The 22,187-nt window shown below is 39.8% G+C and overlaps 1 non-coding gene across 1 annotated transcript; it reads left to right on the forward strand.

Annotated features, from left to right (window-relative positions):
• Positions 1 to 21,252: 21,252 nt before the first annotated feature.
• LOC122903817 lies at positions 21,253 to 21,356 on the forward strand. Its single transcript, XR_006384039.1, has one exon. It is a non-coding gene; the product is annotated as a U6 spliceosomal RNA (small nuclear RNA).
• The last annotated feature ends 831 nt before the right edge of the window (positions 21,357 to 22,187 follow it).

Here is a 22,187-nt window from a genome sequence, read left to right on the forward strand (position 1 = left end):
TGTGAGGTTTACTTGTAATAAGTCTGAGTAAATTGATTTGGGAAATGGATTTTGGTTTCGACGATTACGGACCATCCCATGGTTGAAGGTCAGCGAAACAATGAAGTCACTAGGACAAGCTGGGAGGGTGAGTGGGATGGATGCTGGATGGGAGACATAGTCTGTGCCAAAAAGATCTTACTTGGCAGTTGAAATGTTTTCCTAAGCACTGGCGCTTACAGCAGAACTGAGGAAGAGGGTGATAGAGAAAGGCAAGCACAACCTTGTCTGGAGTCAATGGTTAACTTCTCAGGAATTTTGTAAGCCACTTGTTGTACACAGCCATCATAAAACATTAAATTGTGTATATTTAAAATTAAACGTATTAAAAACAAAGATAGATAAATTTAAAATTCACCTCTTCCTAATTATTTTCTAGAAATGACTACTACCTATGCCCTTGAGGCTACTTAAAGTTATTGTGTTCGTATGGTGGAAAAACATAATGATGTGCCACTGTGTAACTCTTTCCAACCCTACTTTCACTGATGTCTCTGCTGGTATCTTGAAATTACAAGGTAATCAGTAAGTGCTACTAATTAGGGTTCCCCCCACCACCCACCCTAAGAGCGGGTTGTTTACAAACACACAGCAGATTAAGGAGGAACTTCCATATCCAAAGAATGAGCCCTGTAATAGAAATGTGTTTCTTTATTGCTAAATTAAAAAAAAATATTCTATAACTTTTTAACTTAAAACAGCAGCTATTATTTTGTTATTATAACTCACAATTCTATTGGTAAATAATTCCAGAGAGACGATGGCTGGTAATTATGGCTAAGAATTTCTCCATCAATTGTAGTCAGAAGGTGGCTAGAGCTGGATCCCAAGTATGCTGGAATAGCAGGGTTGGCTATGCATCTTTTTCTCTCTCTCTCTTTTTAAGGTTTTGTTTATTTATTTGAGAGAGAGCATGAGCAGGGGAGGGGCAGAGGAAGAAGGAGAAGCAGACTCTCTGCTGAGCAGGAAACCTGATGTGGGGCTCGATCCCATGACTCCTGGAACATTACCAGAGCCCAAGGCAGATGCTTAACTGAATGAGCCACTTAGGTGCCCCATCTTTTTCTCTTTATGTAGTTTTCCCCCCTAGGTGTTCTCTCTGTGTTGACTAGTTTGAGTATGATGGCCTTCATGGTAGTTGTACTTCATATATCGCATCTCAATGGCTCCAAAAGCAAGTGTGTCTTAGGGAAGAAAGTGGAAGCTACATTACCTTTCACTCCTTGCCTCAAGAATCACAGAATCACATCCAGCATGTTCTATTGCTTACAAACAAGTCACTAATCTGCCCAGACTCAAGGAGAGTAGAAGTCAACTCCATTTCTCAATAAGGGAATGGAAAGGTTTAACAAGAATATGGAATGGCAGGTATTTGATCCATCTGTACAAAATATAACCTGCCTCAGAATCCAAGCCACACATGAGCTGGAGAAAGACAACTAGATGTAGTTGCCATTGTGGTCGGCATTCTGGAGGGTACTTGGGAAGTGTTGCTTTCATCAATCTGAGACAAAATCCACACATATCAGTTAGAATACCATTTCCAAATGATACAGTCTAGGAGCCAAAGAAGTTTAATTTGAGGGAATTTTATGGAATAGGAAAGTCCAATCCTAGATGATGATTAACAATAAATTTGCCTATGTCCTTCGGTTTTAGGGAAGTTTCTATGTCTGTCACCAGGAACACACTCCTTTTTATCTCTGTTCTGAACATTACTTTTGATCATATTTCTTTTATGAGATTTTGTCCTTTTCTTGACCTTTATGTTTGTTTGTATCCTCCTATTTGTATATTAGCTGTCTCCTTTTGAGTATGTATATATTTTTTTCTTTTCCTCAATATAACTTTTGTTTTCCCCTACAGTGGACAGCACATTTACTCCTCATCTGGTCCACGCTGCCTCAAGTTTTCTGGTGATAGCTCTAACCCCATTCCAATGAGAACCAGAAATCCGGACATAGAAATAAAAAGATGAGATTATGAGCTGGTGAAATGGATGCTGGAGTGTTGAATAATGAAAGGGGTTACCCTAGAAGACTTTAAATTAGTAAATAACTTTCTGAGGTAAGTTCACATTTTCAATTTGAGGAAATTATCTTAAGAAAAAAGAACTTGTGGTGCTATTTGGTTTGTAATTAAGGATGAAGAAACAGAAAACTTAGAGGCAGATGTTAGAATCTATGAAAACTCTCCAGCTCTATTCTAAATTCAGCCAACATTTCTGGGAGTCTACCAGGTGCCAGATTCCACATGAGGTTCTTGAGACAGAGCAAGAAAGAAGATAGAAACAAGCAGCTGGTAGGCATTTAAAATATATGTTAAAAATTAAATTATGCTATAGACTCTGCCAATTAGAAACTTACCCTCTAATTTTGGGGACGTGACAACTTTTCATGGGAATTAAAAGGCCACGGAAAGCTGAAGGTCAGATCCATGCATGGGAAGGAAATGAGATCTGTTGAAAGGCTGGTTTGTTCAATGATATACAGTTGTCTGTTTGCTCATCCTTATTAGATGAGTAAAGAACTCCTACCCAGGTAAGTACTCTACCTTGTAGTAAATGCTTTAATCAGTGTCTTCAACCCTAGCTTTTTCTTAGAAAAGCTCAGTGGCTTAAAAAAAAAAAAGTACTGGTGAATGAGTACTGAACCAGATCATTCAAATCAGAATATCTGGCAGTGGGCCAGGACACTAGTTTTTTTTTTTTTTTCTCCCCCTCCCAAAGCTCCCTGTGGTATTCTAATGTGCAACCAGCATGCAAACTCCTGACGTAACCAGTTTCTCCCTCCCCTGTCTGCCATCCTGTTTGCCATCTTACTGCTCCTGGAGAGGCAACACCTGGTTGTCTGAATTCTGGGGAAGAATGCCTCAGGAGTTGGAAAAGTTTTCAGGTACAGTGGTGTTCAAACTTAACTGCGTATTGAAATAACTTGGAGAACTCTGAAAAACAGTTATGTTGGAATGCTAACCCGTCTCCTCCCAAAAGTTGGTTTTGGTGACTGATGGGTGTGGCCTAAGCAGAGCAGTGTTTAAAAACAGCTCCATAGGTGACTCCAGCATGTGCTCAGATTTGGGAACCACTGTCCCAGAATGCCCCAGTGGGAAAGACCTGTCACATCATATGCAATTGAAATGTAGAGAAATTCTTTTTCTTTTTCTTTTCTTTTCTTTTCTTTTCTTTTCTTTTCTTTTCTTTTCCTTCTCTCTCTCTCTCTCTCTTTTTTTTTTTTTAAATATTTTTACTTATTTATTTGAAAGAGAAAGGACAAGAGCAGGGTGAAAGAGAGAGGGAGAAGCAGACTCCCCACTGAACAGGGAGCTGGAAGCCAGAAGTCTGGCTCAATCCTGGGACTCTGGGATCACAACCTGAGGCAAAGGTAGACGCTTAACCTACTGAGCCACCCAAGCGTCCCCAAATGTAGGGAAATTCTTAACTGAGAATGCAAATAGGTGGCAAGTTGGTAAAATGAGTGACAGCAGGGGTTTCAGGGAGGGGAACAGAGGTGAAGTGGGGAAAGCATGCTCTCCTGCTCCAACCAAAAGAAGCCCTATGGAATGGGGCACCAGTATGCTAGACTGACCTGTTTTTCAAAGGAAGTCAGAAATACGGATTGCATTTGTAAGTGCAGCCTGCCAATTTTTGAATTTTGGCAACGGGCTCATGTTATAAAAACGCTGAGTGAGTTGAATTCAACCTGTCTGTGAGCTGAATTCAGTCAAAGGGCCTGCCAGATTGTGACTTTTCTCTTAGGAGTCCTTCATGTTGGGATATCACATTCCTCCTCAGCATTTGTGGAGTTCTGTTCTCAGAAGCTTCCTTTAGCTTTGCCCTCACAGAAATGTGACAGTACTATTTTCCAGCTGCCTGTAAACATTTGAAGGAGATTTTCCTTTATATTCCTAGTTTTACGCCCAGTGCAAATATAAGGCAAGTATCCAGTAGACATTCTACTTTTAGATCACCACATTGAGGAATGGGTGTTAGTTCATTAATGCTGTGTACAAAACACCCAAACCAAATTTTACAGTACTTGTGGATTCACGATGGGATAATTAGCAATTTCTTCACTTCCTACTGAGCAGGATGAGCTGAGGATTAGCTTCTCTCAGTAGATTACACATTAGACAGAAAAATGTCAAACAGCTAAGTAAAATGGGCTGCTAAGTCTTCCCACACAAGCATCTACAGAGCACTAATGAGCTAGCTTTTCTGTCACATTCACGACTAGCAGATGACCTAAGAATAAGTCAGAGAAGCTTTCTATTGGAGGATCTTCATTTTACCTCTAAATATATAGTAAAGAAGTGAGTCAATTGTTACTTACAGAAGCTATTTTAGTTCAACTGCAGGAAATTAATTATATTTCAGAAATAGCCCTTGTATTGCACAGACTACAAGTCTTCCTTGTATGGCACGGAAATGAGGAAAAAAAATCCTTTTGTTTGAACTAAACGTACATTTTTTTGTTTTGTTTTGCTTTAACTGAAGGAATTTCCTCTTGTAGTCCTCATTCCACACATCTCGATGTAATGAGGCCTCTGATTCATGACCGCAACTGCTTTTTCACAGCTCATTAACCTCGTTTTGCTTCCCCTCTCTCTGCCCCACCTAGCATTCCATCCTGGATTTGGATTTTAATGTTTGCAGGGACAGGCACCCAAGGCAGGGGTGCAATGTCAGGGAGTGGACAGTAGGCTGGCCTCTGCTGTACGATGAACCGTGAAAGGACATGTGCAAGACATGTCTTTGGACTGCGGGCTGGAGGAGAGAAGGAAGGGGGAGGGCATGTAGTTTGCATACTTGCCATTTTCTGTTTCTCACTGATCAACATTTATCGAAGGGGAGCTCGCTTTCTCCCTGTCACTCTGTACTGTGTGCCTAGTTATGCTGGCAGTTGCCTGGAAAACCAGGTCCCAGGCACCAGAATGTGGTTCTTCATTCACATTTACAAGGCTTTCGAGGAGCCAGAGGTTCTCGGCAGACAGTGGCAGGCTCCTGGCAGAGGCACCAGTCCACAGAGAGTAATCTCCATGATTACTGCTAAGGCAAAGCAAGACAGCCAGGTACTAAGAAATAGATGAATCCAAGAGGGTGTGAAAAGGGAGGTGAGCAGTTATGTCTCAGATATACAGGCAAAGCAGTCTATATTTTATTTATTTATTTAAGATTTTATTTATTTATTTGAGAGAGAGTAAGAGCTAGAGAGAGAACACACACACACACACACACACACACAGTACAAGCAGGGGAAGCAGCAGGCAGAAGGAGAAGCAGGCTCCCTGCTGAGCAAGGAGCCCGATGCAGGACTCAATTCCAAGACCCTGAGATCATGATCTGAGCCAAAGGCAGACGCTTAACCGACTGAGTCACCCAGGCTCCCCTAAGCAGTCATTTTAACACAGAGTATGAACATATGAGTTTTGAAACAAAGGTAATATTTGACATCCAATTCCTGGTATGTGACTACAGCTATTAATAGATATTCAAGCTTAGATAAGTGGTAATATTTACATTTGCTAGTAGAATTGACTTGGGGCAAGTATTTCCTTTTCAAGATTATTTTCTTGACTACAGTAGCGTATAGTAATCATTTTTTAAAAGTAAATTATTTTCAATGTTCTTCACAATTCATTGTAATTCATTACTATAATATTTATCTCAGAACTCCTGACACTATTGCTTTTTGTACCATGTATCACAATGAAGTGGGAGATTTTTCTTTTCTTTTTAAAATTTTTAATAAACATATAATGAGTTTTTATCCCCAGGGGTACAGGTCTGTGAATCGCCAGGTTTACACATTTCACAGCACTCATCATAGCACATACCCTCCCCAATGTCCATATCCCCACCACCCTCTCCTGTCCCTACTCCCCCCAGCAACCCTCAATCTGTTTTTTGAAATTTAGTCTTTTATGGTTTGTAAAGTGGGAGATTTTTCTAAAGAGAGATGTAAGACTATCACATAGCTCTGTCCAATAGAAATGTAATATGGACAAAAAAGAGAAGCCACATATGAACTTCTAAATTTTCTAATAGCCACATTAAGAAGAGGAAGATTTAAAAAGTAGAAGTAATTTTCATATGGTTTTGTAATAGTTAATCCAACGTCTCAAAAATGTAATCACATCAATATGTAATCAATGTGAAAAAGATATTATTAAGAGAATGAGAAGACAATGCATAGACAAGCCAGATATTCGCAAAAGAAACATCTAATAAAGGACTATTATCCAAATTATGCAAAGAAATCTTAAAACCCTGCAATAAAATAAGAATGAACAACCCAGCTAAAGATAGGCCACAGACCTGAACGGACTTCTTAACCAAAGAAGATATATAGGTAACAAGTAGGTAACAAGTAAGCATATGAAAAGATACTCCACTTTATTATGTCATTAAGGAATTGCAAATTAAAACAAGGAACTCCACACCTATTAGAATGGGCAAATCCAGAAGACTGATAACTCCTAGTGCTGACAAGGATGTGAGTAACAAAGTCTCGTAAATTGTTGTTCTGAATACAAAATGATGTTGTTACTTTGGAAGAGAGTTTGGCAGTTTCTTACAAAACTAAACATATTTTTAGGACACATCAACCTCACTCTTTGCTATTTAAGCAAATGGGTTGCAAACTTTGTCTACACAAAAACCTACATAAGAATGTTTATAGTAGCTTTATATTTAATTGCCAAAACTTGGAAGCAACCAAGTTATTCTTCAGTAGATGAATGAATAAATGAACTGTGCTAATCCACACAATGAAATAGTATTCAGTGTTGAAAAGGGATCAGCTATGAATGAATATAAAGACATTGAGGAGCCTTAAAGACATATTGCTGAATCAAAAAATCCAGTCTGAAAATGCTACATTTTTGTATGATTCCAATTTTATGGCATTCTGAGGAAGGTGAAACTATGGAAAAAAATTAAAAAGATCAGTGGTTTTCAGATGTTGAGGGAAGGAAGTTTGAATAGGTGAAGCAAAGAGGACTTCAGGTCAGTAAAATGATTCTGTATGGTACTCTCATGGTGGATAAATGTAATTTAACATGTGTTCAAATCCATAGAATGTTCAACACCAAAGGTATTAATGTAAACTCTGGCCTTTGAGTGATAATTATGTATTAATGTAGATCATTGATTATAATTAATGTACCACTCTGGTGGGGTATGTTGATAATGGTGGCAGGGGGAACCTTGGCCTATGAGGGAGCAGGAAGTCTATAAATATCTCTGTACCTTCCTTTTAACTTTACTGAGAACCCAAAACTGCTCTAAAAAATAAGTTTCTTAATAAAAAAATTACTTAAATATTTTACACATTTTCTCATGAAATCTTTGAAGTTTGGACCATTTCTACATTTAGAGTACATCTCAATTTGGACTAACCACATTTCAAGAGCTGCATAGCTACACTGAGTACTAACTACCTTGTGGGACTGTGTAGCTCTAGGACATGCGAATGACACTCTTGGAACGAACTCCAGGGGAATGGCTTTGGATTGAATTGATGGTTCTCAAGCTTCACTATGCTTCGGAATCAACTGCATAGCTTCTTAACACACAATTCGCTGGACCCCACATTCAGAGGTTCCTATCCAAGAGGTCTGGAATAGGGCCTCTGGTTTCCATTTCCAGCAAGTTCCCAGCTGATGCCAGGGTTACTACTCCCTCTTTGAGAGGCGCTGGTGAAAAGGAGGCTTTGGGAAATCAGCTTCGACATTTTTAAGTGGTGAAAGAGACAAGCAGTTTCTGAATATGACAAAGATACCTCTTCCACCACAATAATAATGAGTATTACAAGAGGGAAGAAAGGGGATCAGTTTGTGCTGAAGATCACAATTCGATTCCTCAGGGCAATATGTATGATAGATCATTTCTTTGGTCTTGTTTGCTATCTGTCAGTGAAAGTGTGGTATACAGATCCCATACTGATAAATGTGGCGTATTTAACTTAGTATAACTTGTGCATCCCTGTAAGAACGAATCTTGTTTGTAAAGGAATATCTAGGCATAATTTGAATAAACAATCAATTTGAGATGAGAGACTAACAACCCGAACACTATCCAATTTCTTTTAAATTAACTGGGAGCTTGTATTAGCCTGTAATCCCCTCTCACAAAAGACTGTTTCTCATATTTACTGTTGCATTTCCAGTTTTTGACATCTTTGTATACAGTAGGTACCCAGTAAATAGATGACTGATGAATACATGTACTTGTTTTATACATTTTGGGAATTTGATCTTTGACGATTCTGAAGAAACGTTTAAATATTATGCAGAAGTGGCATGAAGAGACAAAAATAGACACCTCTCTTCATCCTCTATTCATTTCTGTAAGTATTAGGAATATAAAATAGTTCAGAGTAAGAATCTAAATGCCAACAAGCTGTTTTTCACTTGTGATTCTGGATGGCCTGATTGTAGGCAGTCCGCTTCCAAACCTCTTCTCCCTCAATAGGCGCCCAGAGCTGAATTACAAATTACCTGATGCTTTAGATTCACATTTCACAGTGTGATATCGTAACATATTGTAAGAAGAGATGCTACACATGAATTTTTCAATGATTAAAAAGATATCTCTAGCGATGCAAGAAAGGATCTCTATGAGTCTAACATTTTCTCAAAATTGGCTCACAAATAGAGATCAAAAAACTTTAGTCAAGTGGAAACTAATTTAGAGTTGTTACTGCTTGGCATCTATACTTTTTTTTTTTTTTTTTTTTTCCCAAATAACTTGACGCTATTGCTAACACTGGGCACTAGGATTCTAATTTTTACAAATCAGCTGTGGAGTCCACTTCATTACTGGATGGTCACATCATAGATATGCTAATTCACATGAGAGAATTCCATGATCTTGTGGTTTGGAGGTTGACCTTGAGAATACCACACCTATCAACCAAGTTCCGACTCTGTGTCAGGCACTCTTTTCATTTATTTTGCTCCAGCTTTATTGAGAAATAGCTGATATTTAATATAGTGTAAATTTTAGTTGTACAATGTGTTGACTTCGTACATTTTATACATCCCAAAATCCTTAACCACTGCAGCATTTGCTAACACCTCTGTCCCTTCATGTAAGTACCACTTCTTTTTTTGTAGTATGAACATTTAAGATCCACTGTCTTAGCAACCGGACAGTATTGCAAGTATATAGGATAGTATTAATAGCTATAATTATCACTATAAGGCTAATGTCATGTTGTGCATTTGATCCCCAAAACTTACTCATCTTAGAATTGGAAGTTTGTATCCTTTGTCCGTCTCCCCCTTTCCCCACTTCCCAGTTCCTGGCAACAAATATTTTATTCTTATTTATTTATTTACTTATTTTATTCTCTTTAAGTTTAACTTCTTTTTAGATTTCACATGTAAGTGAGATCACAGAAGATGTGTCTTTCTCTGACTTATTTCACTTAGCTTAATGTCTTCAAGTTTCAAATATGACTTCACATGGCTTTTTTCCTCATGACTGAATAATATTCCATTGTGTACATAAACCATATCTTTTTTTATCTGTTAATTTGTTGATGGATACTTAGGTTGTTTATCTTGGCTATTGTAAGTAATACTGCAGTGAATGTAGGAGTGCAGATATCTCTTTGAGGTCCTGTTTTCATTTCCTTTAGCTATTGACCCAGCAGTAGATCTTAAGATTGCCGGATCTTATAATAGTTGTATTTTTAATTTCTTGACAAGCCTCAGTCTTGTTTTCCATCGTGGCAGTACCAATTTATATTTTCACCAATGGTGTTGTGGGAGAACATTGAGAAGATGTGACTGCCTGTTCATGCCTGAGCTGGCCCCCAACAAACAGAAGCTCCTCACCTCCTTCCCTGCCCTTGGGGACATGGTTTCCACCTGCTTTCCCTACTCAGAGGCTGCCCCAAGGACACAGCCTTGAGAGAGTGATGTGTGCTGAGAACACTCACATAGTAGACATAGCTGAGCTCAGGTAAAACCTCTATAAACACTTTTAAGATTTGGTGGGTGGGTACAGAGATCTACTCATCTTACAGCCACCCAAGATAAGCTTTGTGTCTAAGTTTCTTTGCTTATAAGACCTGTTGCCACCAGTCTGGTTGCCTCTTTCCCTGGTTCCCCTGCCCTGTGCACATGGAGGCCAGTTTCAGATCACACCTGGAAAGTTCCCTTGGAGTTTGCAAACCAAAAACTGGTGAGCCAGTCAGCAAATGGAAGACCCCGTCAATGGGAATGAGACATCTGAGGAGGGAGGGACATCTTGAGTTGGCCACTGACCTCTCTGCGGGGAAGGGTGGCTGGTTGGGAAACAGGCATCCCCAGGGGAAATCTGGAGTTGGCCTGTGACCTCTGTGTGGGGATTGGCGGTCCATGTATCAGATGTCATGTGAGTATGGTGACTCATGTTGGCTGCTTTAGGGGCTTGTTTGAAGAACCTCACAGATTGTGCTGTGGCAGAGAAGGGAAACTCAGTGGGTTGGCCATAGATGCTCAACTAGAGGCTGAAGTTCAAGTTAAAAAGTTGGAAGAGAAGCTCAGGTTAGAGAAAGACCTTTGAGTATCCACCACTCTGCTGGTTTTGGGGCTGGCAGACAAGCCGGGAGGGCAGGATAGAAAGCTGGAGGCCTTAGCTTCTGCTCTGGAAGACTAAGAGTGCCCTTGCTGCTTAAGATCCAGGCACTTGGGACAAAGCCTGATTAGAATGCTAAGCGGTGGAATTTCTGGGAAAGTGGTGAAAAGGAAGAGGAGGATGTCATGCTAATTGATGAGGAAAGAGAAAAAAAAAAAAAGCCACATGCCCTTTCTGGGCCCTCTTAGAGGGGAACATTTTAAATAGCAATTACCCTAAAAAACTTCTAGGAGTAAACTTGCATTTGTTTCTTTATCCCTTGAAGTTGTCTATCTTACCATGTCTTTGAAAAATAAATACCCAGAGATAGACAAAAAGGCATTGCCTGAGGAGACTGAAGGAAAAAAGGAGGAGGGAGAGAGGCCTTTTCAGATACAGACTGCTGCAGGAGTTCCCTCACCCAATTCAGTGCAGAACCTCCAAAAGATCGCAGACATCTGTGAACAACTTTAGCCATGTGGATGGGGACCTGATTCTTGGCTAGAGTTTTGAAATAACAGCTGAATGGATATAGAAGGTTGCAGGTTTGTGGAAGAGGGATATCGAGCAAGGAATTTTATGTGTAGTCAAATTAGGATTGGAATGGGTTATGTAAGCTAAAAGGAGAAAAAAAATATTAATGTCAAAGGTACACTGGTGCAAAATTAGAAGTTGTTTTTTCTCTGTTAAAAGGCCAAAGTTTTCTTAGATTATCGACCAGCTCTTAATAAGAAATTGTAAACAAACTTTTTTTTTTTTTTCCTTTTAATGTAATCTAACTAAAAACCAAAAGTTCTGTGTTTTGTCTTTACTGGGCGTTTGATTACTTAAGAAAACCGAGGTTTCTCTACTAAAAGACCCAACTTTTTTTTTTTTTTTTTTTTTAACAATTGTGTAGTGTATGTCATATTTTATGGGAAGCATTGTCGAATAAGAAGTGATGCTACTTTCTTTAGAGTATAGTTCTGTGAAATTTCTAAAACTCTGATGCTCGCTGGCATAGTTATCAGTGAATTAAAAACTGTATGTCACAGAAATAACTATATTCCCTCATCAACTTCATTCTAAAGGACTCTCATCAGATCCTTACCCATGGTAATTTTTTAGTCTTTTCGTCATTTGAGACACTTACTGTTTTATTCCAATGCTTTGGCAAAAAGTCATCTCGCAAAAGTGCTTCATCTTCAGGAGATTCATGGAAAAGACTTTGACAGGTTTCTGATGACTGAGATTAATTTGCCTTCATGTGGGAGGGACAATAATGAATGGTTCAAGTGCTCCCCCAAGGCTATCTCATGGCCTGACAGTATGCCATGGGATGGTAGCTGGAGACCTGTCCCTATCCTCCTGCTTTCCCCATCAGTAAAATGGGCCATTACACTGATGGGTTGATGTTAACATGTGAAGATTTGCCTCTGGTGAAGGGCTTCCTGAAGGTTTGCTGGAGTATCTGTGAGGGAGAGGATGGGCGACGAACCCACAGAAAGTCCGAGGACCCCGCATCATCAGAAGCTTTTGGGAGCCCTTTGGTCAGGTTAAATGCATGTTTTCCCAGAAGGTGAGATTGATAAGCCTATCCACGCTATAAGAATGCGAAAGAGGTATAAGTCTTTATGGAGATATTGGGAGCTAGGAGGACTTTTAATCCCCACCTGGTACAGTGCCTGTCCCTTATGTCCTGGTTAGAAAAAAGAAAAAAAGAAAAGAAAAAAGGCACATGTAGGACTGAGAATTAGAGCAGCAAGTCATCTTTGAGGGACTTAGTGAAATAAAGTTCTGGGCATCTCCCAAGTAGGGTTGTTGATTGAGTTCGATATGTCCGTGACTCAGGAATGTATGGATCAGACACTGGGAAAGAAACAACAGAAGGGGAAAAATGCCTTAGGATTTTGGTCCCAGCTCTGGAAGTGGGAAGAAACCCAATATACCTCTATGGAGCGGTAGCTGCTAGCTGTTTACACTTTGAGGCTTTAGGTAGAGTACAGCCCCTCACACAGCAGCCAGTGAGGCTGCCAGGGGGTTGAGCTTGGAGCAGTCTGGCTGGTGATGGATGACTTATGAGCCAAGGATGTTAACCCTATGTGCTGATCGTTGGGCTGTTCTAAAGGGATGAACCCTATGGCTTATGGATGAACCCTAAGCCATAGGGTTACATGGGATACATGGTCTTGAATAAGTCCTTGTCGGGTCAGGATATGTGGAAAGATTTTTTTTTTTTCCCATCTGGAAGTGCCTAAGGCAGTCCTCACTGTTGTCTTTGTCCTGGCTCATAAGACACTGACACCACCCAGCAATTAGGAATTTGATGCTGTAGCTCCAGGACGAGCCCAGCAACATACCCTTTAGTAGATGCAACAGATTGGATGCAGAGACACAGTTGCCACCACAGTGCCTAGGTGTGATGGAGTTTTGCCAAGAATACAGGGTTGCCCTTGAAATATAGTGACTTGTTTAATGCAGTGACCACATGTCTTGTGTGTTTTGAATGCTGCCCAAGGAAATTGCCGAAGGAGTTTGGGACTTTCCACTGAAGTTCTCAACCAGTAGGGGATTGGGAAATTGATTGTATTGGCCACTTCTTTCCAAGGAGGGTTCTAAATGTGCCTTGGCTTATGTGAACACTGCATCTGGCCTAATCCAAGCTGTCCCCCATTGCCTTGCAAACCAGGCTGCCATCACTGGGGGATAACGGAAGCTGAGTACCATTGTAGAGATACTCTTATCTTCTAGACTGTGATTGGGGAGTCACATTTCAAAAATCATGATGTGTAAGATTGGGCAAAACAGCATAACATTGGATAGAGTTTCCATCTCCCTTTTAACATGCAAGCAGTCAGTTTGGGAGAAAGGGACAAAGGAATATTAAAATAACAGGTTAAATTACTAACAGGTAAATCCACCTTGGCTGGGTGGACTAAAGTACTGTCCAGGCTTTAATACATTGTGAATAATTAACCAGTTAGGCCTGTTGCCCCTACGCCAGCCTGTAGACCCCTACTGAGGCACCTAACACAGTGAAAGTAGGGAAGTCAGGGGAAATAGCCATTGGTCGCACTCTCACCATGGATCACATGCTGTGCTGCTGAGAGCACCATGCCCCATCATACCTAGGAAAGGAATTATCTACTGGAAATGGTAGTGGAATGTCCCTCAGGGCTGGGTAAGTTACTTGGCATCCCTGAGTGAAGGGGAGACTACTCAGTCTCAATGGGGAACCTGATGTTTTGCTATAAACCAGACCTGTTGGAATGTACTATGCTTGGAATGGAATATATGCCAGTGAAAGAGGGGAGATGGGGAGGGTTCTGTTCTGGCATGCCCTGTCCCCAGTTCATCTCCTCATGACTGACAGTGCTGGCCCTCTTGGCCAACATATATGGGATTTACTACCAGGTCAAGCTCCTAAAACCACCAATCTCCCCCTCTTCAAAGCCAGGTAGACACTGATTTTCACCAGTGCAATCATTTGGCTGCTATCTGTTCCCTCCATTGTCCTAAAACACATCATAGCATACACAGAAACCCTTACAAAATTCACTCAGCTAGCATCAGATGATAGCCCACATAGCTTGTCCTTACTGAACACTGAGATACCTTTGATGAGAAAAGCTGTCCTCTGAAATACAATGCACTTTGACATTAATACTGTCTCAGAAGGAGACACCTGTGCCATTATCCAAACAGAATATTGTGTGTTCATACCTGATGGATCTTTTAATGTATCATTTTTCAAATCACATGAGGGGATAAGTGAGTGCCCTGAGTGATCCTGACCCCTGGAGGGGGAAGAGATCTAGTAAGTCAGTGGTTCATATCATGGGACTCTTAGTGGAAAAAGTTGCCACTGATTTTGGGAATCACTGTCTTAATCTGTGCTTTCTCTTGCATGAGCCTGTATTGTTCTTCTGACATCTGCCTCCAGTGCAGCCAGATAACCATCAAAGGAGCCACCTCAAGCAGTGAAACCCCTGCTGGTCCCTGAGGACACACTGGTAAAGAGGGAGATATGTGAGCTCACCAAAGATACAGAGTTGGGGGAGGTCTTCAAGAAGACATTACCACTGGTTGACTTGTGAGCTGGACCTGGGTAATTGGAGGCTTCTGTGCTTGGAATGTGGTTATCACTTGCCTTCTCCAGTCCCAGAAGCTGCCCAAGGACACAGCTTTGAAATAGTGGTATGGTGCTGAGATCATCTGGATGGTATACGTGATTGAACCCAGGTAAGGCCTGTATATATATTTCTACAATTTGGCAGGTGGGTGTAGAGAGCTACACGAGTGTCTGCAGTCACCCAATCAAGCTTTGTACATAAGTTCCTTTAGTTATTAATACTGCCACCTACAAATCTGGAGAGGCCTGTCTCTTTAGTCGGCATCTCTCTGCCCTCTGCCTATGGGGGTCAGTTTCAGATTTCACCTGGGCAACTTCCTAGGAGCCTGTGAACCAACAGACAGTATACAGGGAAAGTCTTTTCTCCAAATCCTAGCCAATGCTTGTGATCTCTTGTTTTTTTCATGACAGCTATTCTAACAGGTGTAAGGTGATATCTCGCTATGGTTTTGATTTGCATTTCCCTGAGGATGAGTGATGTTGTGTGTCTTTGCACATGCCCATTGGCCATTTGATGTCTTTTTTTGGGAAAAAAAGTGTCTATTTAGGTCCCCCACCTAAAGTCAGATTTTTTTTTTTTTGTCTTTAAAGTCAGATTGTTCACTGTTATTGAGTTATATGAGTTTTCTCTATATTTTGGGCATAGTTAAGCCCTTATCAGTTATATGATTTGCATATATTTTCTCCCAATCCATAGGTTGCCTTGTCGTTTTGTTGATTATTTCTTTTGCTCTACAAAAGTTTTGAGTTTGATATAATCCCACTTATTAATTTTTTTTCTTGCATGTGTTTTTAGTATCATAGCCCAAAAAATTGCCAAGAGAAATATTAAGAAATTTTGCCCTTTCTTCTAAGAGTTTTATGATTTCAGGTATGATGTTAAGTTTTCATTCCATTTTGAGTTCATTTTTATGGGTGATACAAGATAGGGGTCCTGTTTTATTTTTCTGCATGTGGATTTCCAATTTTTCCAGCACCATTTATTGAAGAAACTATCCTTTCCTCCTTGAGTGTTCTTAGTTCCCTTGCCAAATATTAGTTGAACCAGGAACTTCTCAGTCATTCAACTACTTGGCACAACTACCTTATGAAGTAGATATTCTTAGTTTTTCCTATTTCATATGGAGTATGCTGAAGCCCAGTGAGTTCAAGTAATTTGCCCAGTGTGACACAGATAGTAGCGGGACAAACCAGTTTTGGGAGATTCCTCACACTCTACAGCCTGCATTCCCACTGGGGAACTAACAACTGTTTGGCAGGACACAGAGGCCTTTGATATATGACTTTCATCAGAGAAAAGGTTTCTTATGGATAAAGACACCTAAGTAATATCACTGTACAACTGAATGAGCCCTAAAACAAGTAAATGACAGCACCATAACACCTCTTCCCTTAAGCCATTTTGCTGAAAAGGATATTTTTAAATACACTGGGACTTTGAGGGTTGGATCCAGCCTGAATGAGCTGATGCATCTGAGATTTATGTTGGAAAGCATGAGTGCACTGGGTGCCACGGAGATTTCCAAGTTGGCCATGCAGCTGTTTTCTTTAGAAAAAGAAATCTATAGAAGGTGATACTTATGATATTGTTTCTGTTATGATAGAGGATGAGGAATTCCCAATTGCTTCATTTATACATTTTTGGGGATCAGAGTACAATTTTTGCTGCCTTCCTCTTAAGGCTCTGAAAGGGATTTATCATGAATGTTAATGAATTTAAAAAGTTAGGGTTATCTTAGTTTGGATACGATAAAAGACAAAGAACTAGAAATATGTCCCAAAGGAAGGAATTTGCTATTTTTTCTTTTTTTGCTTTTGACATGAAACCTACACCATGACCTTTGGCTATGCCATATGTGTACTCTCAGTACACATTTTCTGTAGTATTTGGGCCTCAGGGGAGCTGTGGCTGCTGTGCCTCATACCTGTCATCCATTATTTTTTTTTTTCCCCCCGAACACAGCTAGCTGTTCTTGCAACAATATCACCAGTGGACCATATTTCTTAAAAATATTCACCAAGATCCTCAGAGAAAATTGTTTATTCTGCTTAGAAGTTATGCATCAAGATCTCGCCTCTTCCCTGGACAGACTAATCTCTGACATTATGACAATTTTCACATACTTATACTTGGTGACAGGTCATCAATTTATGAAGCCAACTGAGATATGGCTCAACAACCTGGTCTTTATCTTCTTTAGGGAGAAAGGTGGTATGTAACTGTGTTAAGTTGAAATTTTTGGAGCAATAAGTGACTCAATTTGAAATAAACATCGGTAAGGGACATAAAGATACTATGAAACATTTTCACCCAATTGTTTAATCTACCCTCTTAGACAAGTCTAAACTATGGCATTATCTATTCTTTCTATTTACTGAAGCCAGGCTCATGCTTAGAATGGGATTAGAAACAAAGAATTTTAGACTTGTACAATTCGTATTTTTAGTGCTGTTACTAGGGAAATAATAATTATAATAACAACAACAACAACAATAATTATTATTATTAAAATGGCACTTTATAATAAATGGCATTTTATAATAATAAATAATAATAATAATTATTATTATTATTTAAAATGGCATTTTTCTTTACTCTGAGGCTCCAAGAAAGGCATTAGATTCAAATAAATGTATAGCATTACATCAATCTAATTTCAGGATTGATATGAATGGCCAATAAAACCCTGTAGTTTCAAACTGCTACAAAGAATTTTGCCATAATGACTATATTGCAGTTTTTTTTTTAAGATTTTTATTTATTCATTTGACAGAGAGAGATCACAAGCAGGCAGAGAGAGAGAGAGAGAGGAGGAAGCAGGCTCCCCGCTGAGCAGACAGCCCAATGCGGGACTCGATCCCACGACCCTGAGATCATGACCTGAGCTGAAGGCAGCGGCTTAACCCACTGAGCCACCCAGGTGCCCCAACTATATTGCAGTTTTGATGAGTTATAAATAAATATCAAAAACTAATGACGAGCAGATTCTAAAAAGAATCAGTTGTATCCTTTCATTCAATACAATCTTAACAATTAATAGTATAATTTAGACATAATGCAAAACTTTATTCATTCATGTATCAACTCTCAATTATGTATAGAGCACTGTACTAGGCACTAGAAACTTAAATTCATTCAACAAATAATTACTGAGCACTATTCTGTGCAGCATACCTTTTTGGAGCTGAGGAAACTGCAGTAAAACTCATGGGACATTCCTACCCTCATGGAACTTATATTCTAAGGGAGAAGAGGAAAAATAGGTAGGACAAATAATTTATAGAGGGTACTTGAGAGTGTTAAGTACTAAAGAGAAAAAGTATGTAAAAAGGGAGAGAGGATAGAGACTGATGTGCTGGGAAGGTGAGGGATCCACATTTCAGATGGGCTGTCAGGGAAGGACTCTCAGAAAAGGAGATGTTTGAATAAAGACCAGGAAGAAGCTTGGAAATTAACCACAAGGGAGTCTAGGAGAAGAGCACACAAGGTGGGAGGAACAGTGAGAAGGGAACACCATGCTTAGCATTTTGTGGATGAGTAAGGAGGTCATAGTCATTTAGTGAATGGCTAAAAAGCAAGTTGTGGAAGAGAAAGCCAGAGAGAATCGGAATAGCTGATAGAGGGTCTTGAGGGTCAGACAAAGGATTCTGCCATTTCCTCTGAAGAGACTGGGAATCAGTGGAGGGTTTTAGTTAAAATAGAAAACTGATCTGATTTATGATTTGGAAGGACACTCTGGTATAATGAAATTAGGATGCAAAGGTGAATCCGATAGGATCCTAATGTCCATGAATTCACAGTTCATTTGAGAGGCTGAGACCAACCTAGGTTCACTGCAGTGAGGTAAATGCTACTAGAGAATTCAGAGTTTGATGAGATTTGACAGTTGCAGTCAGACCTCTGCTCATCTTTTCTCTTACTCCACTCTGGTTTCTTCCTCAGTAATTCCACTGAGATGATTCTTGCTAAGAATGCCCATGACTTTTGTGTTGCTACGTTCAATGTCCTTCTTTCTATATCATCACCATACTTGATGTCTCAGTCACAGTTATAACTTCTCATATTGCCCTTCTTGAAATAATCTCTTCTCTTTCCTTCCATTGCCATATATGGCCCATGTTTTCCTCTTATTTGTCTTTATGGGCACTCACTTGATAAACTTTTCCTTCTCTCCCTTAGTTATTGGGTCCTCAAACTTCTATGCAGTTCTATCACACTGAACCACTCCAAGGGGCCTATTTAAAACATAGTCTGAGGGACCAGTGTTTTTTGAAGTTGAGTATGCTACTTGGCATGTAATAAAGTAACTCATATCTGTCTTGGTCTTTTGTCTGTTTTGTTTTTCTTTTGTTAAGTAATCTTAATTGTGCAAAAGGCTTCTACTAAGAATTATTTCTGAGTACATGTCTCTAACCCAGGATAATTTGCTGTGTAACACACTCATGCAATTGAGTGCTTGATATCCCCAGTTGGGTGTCCCAAATTTATTTCAAGTTTGTTATGTCCCAAAGTGAAATCAAGGACTTCCCTTCATACACGGTCTTCTTTCCATGCTCCCTGATGAATGGATACACTAACATTTACCCAGTTATACAAGCCAGAACACTTAGAAACCCCTCCAGTAGGTCTCTTTCTGTAGTCTCCAAATCTAAATCCTTAACAGAGTACTGATTTATTTCTTCAAGCCTTTGCCATAATCCAAGATACTTTCATCTCCTGCCCTTTCTTCCTCCGGGAATCCTTTCTTCAACCACAGCCATACATAGTTGTCAAAACACTAATCAAGTCATGTTAACACCCACCTGTTTAAAATACTGGGATATATTTCCTTTTTTACTTAGAAAAGAATGCTCATAAACCTTAAGTCTCTATATGTTATAATTTTGTCCTTGTCTACCTTTCCAAATGTATCTTGCTCTGATGCTTTCCCTGATCACTTTGAATTCTTACTACTACTGACCATTTGAAATGTATCTGAGTAGGACTGTTACACATATGAGCCTTCCACCTAAGATGCTCAGGTAGATCCTGCCATTTATTTATCTATATCTTTTTCTGATGAAATAACCTCGGAGACACACAAAGTATCCAGCAGTATCTGGAACTTAGCATTTCCAGCAAAACTGCCACTATGGAGTTTAGGTGGAGCATTTTTAAATTTAATCAGATTTTTAAAAATTCTGGGCAAGAATTAGAATCTGATATAGATATTTTTAAGGGTTTCATTTATTTGAGAACGAGAAAGAGAACATGCATGCACAAGTGTGTGCACATGCACAAGTGGGGGGAGGGGCGGAAGGAGGAGGGAGAAGCAGATTCGTTGCTGAGCATGGAGCCAACTGGGGGACTCTGGGATAATGACCTGAGCCAAAGGCACATGCTTAACCAACTGAGCCATCCAGGCATTCTTAGAATCTGATATATTTAGGGCATTATATGGAAGGTCCAAGGGGGACTGCTTGGGTTCTTAACCTTGGAATGACCATGTCCTAAGTGTATTTTCATCAGCAACATACACAAGCTCTCCATGCTTCCCTCTCTTCCATAAACAAAATTCCACTGAACATTAAAAAATGAGAAAAGTAATAAAGAACTAACATATATATCTGATTAGCTCTTATCAGCTCTCATTAAAAAATGAGAAAAGTAATAAAGAACTAACGTATATATCTGATTAGCTCTCACATATATATCTGTGGACCTGCACTTTTGGTACAATAATTTTTAAAAATGTCAATTTAATTTCCCTTTCATCAAATGCCCTCCCTAAGGTACTGCTTCTTTGGTTTTAGACATAGTGTACTGTTTTTCTATAGAGCCCCACTCTGCCTGCATATGGTGAGCTTAAATGTAATGGGGTGTATGCAAAAATAACACACAGATCCAATAGTCAAAACTAGACAGGATTCTCTTTCCTAAATATGTGGAAAAGAAGGCATAACACCACCACCTGCAATTAGAAAAGTGGTCTGCATCACGACAAGGTATTTTAGTCTCTCACAAAGCTATCTTTAGGGATAGCTCTCACTGCAAACAAAAGGTTAATAGCTGCGTTTTTCCAGCTGTTTGGCTTGAGCCAGATGTCTGAGTAGCCCAAACTACTTAACTGCATATTAGTGCCACACAAACTACCGGCTGCTGCTTGTCGGGAGAGCTGTTAACTTCTGGAGAATGTTGCACTGAATGTCATTACAATTTGAATTAAAATAAATTTGCTAAGTGGCTTGTATATTCGTGCTAGTACAAGGCAGTCCTTGTCTAATGGAAACAAAAACACACTATTTCCCATCTGCCTGATCTGAGGGACACCTTAAGGTTTTAGTATACCAACCCTCTCTGCTGTCTCTTTCTGTTTCCTGGCTGGCTTTCACAGTCCTGTCAGTTGCCTACACATTACAGCGTATATACCAAACCCCTCCACCAAAACTGAGTCGTATAAAAGGGAAAGAATTCTTGGAGAACACATTAGGTGTTCATACTTATTGAGAATATTGTTGTGTGCTTGCTTTGGTAGCACCTATTTTAAAATTGGAATGATATGGAGAAGATTAGCATAGCCCCTGAGCAAGGGTGACATGCGAATTTGTAGGAATGTTGTTATTACAGTGAACAATCACATACCACTCTATAGTTCATAAATAACAGCATTCGGTGCATGTCTTGGCTTTGGACTATGCTTTAGATTTAGTGCTTTGTTCTCTACATACTGTATCTGCAGGCTATATCTGCAGGCTGCATCGCATATCTGGCCCGTTTGCATGCATGTTTTCTCATTGGTTCCTCATAATTATTGCAAGAGGCAGTTATATTTGCTGTCTTCCATTTCCTTGAAGGGAAAACTCGGAAGAGGCAGGTTGTGAATTTACTGATGGGTGGTGATGCTGGGATTTATCCTTCAGGGTTATACCTCCACAGGCCAAGATTTTTGTATCCTTTCTTGTTTGCATCAATATGAATTGCCTCCTCTGTAGCCACTACTGACAACCACAGGATGAAGATTTTGATGCTGGGATTGGCAGGGAGAAGGGGAAACATTTCAGAGTTCAGTGCATAGCTGAGTGAGTGCCTGGGGGCCTAAGGAAGCAGCCTGGCTTCAAGGAGGTTCTCCCTTCCCAGTGGGCTCTCATTTGCCATTCTGAGCAGTTCCTGTCATTTTCACCTATGAGATCTTTGAATTCCTCTCATAAACTGTCCACATGCGTTGATACCGTACAACTACTCATTCTTCAAAAGAGGAAAGTGCAGCACTCATAACTTTAAAACAAAATTATTCCTACTGAATAATGAGAATACCTACTCTGAGTTGTAGGAAGCATTTATTTTATTTTTAATAAGAAAAATGGCGCTACAGTGCCCGTGTGGCTCAGTAAGCATCTGCCTTCGGCTCAGGTCATGATCCCCGGGGTCCTGGCATGGAAGCCACGAGTTGGACT

The sequence above is a fragment of the Neovison vison genome, chromosome 3, assembly GCF_020171115.1.
Source record: "Neovison vison isolate M4711 chromosome 3, ASM_NN_V1, whole genome shotgun sequence".
Taxonomy (NCBI): Eukaryota; Metazoa; Chordata; class Mammalia; order Carnivora; family Mustelidae; genus Neogale; species Neogale vison.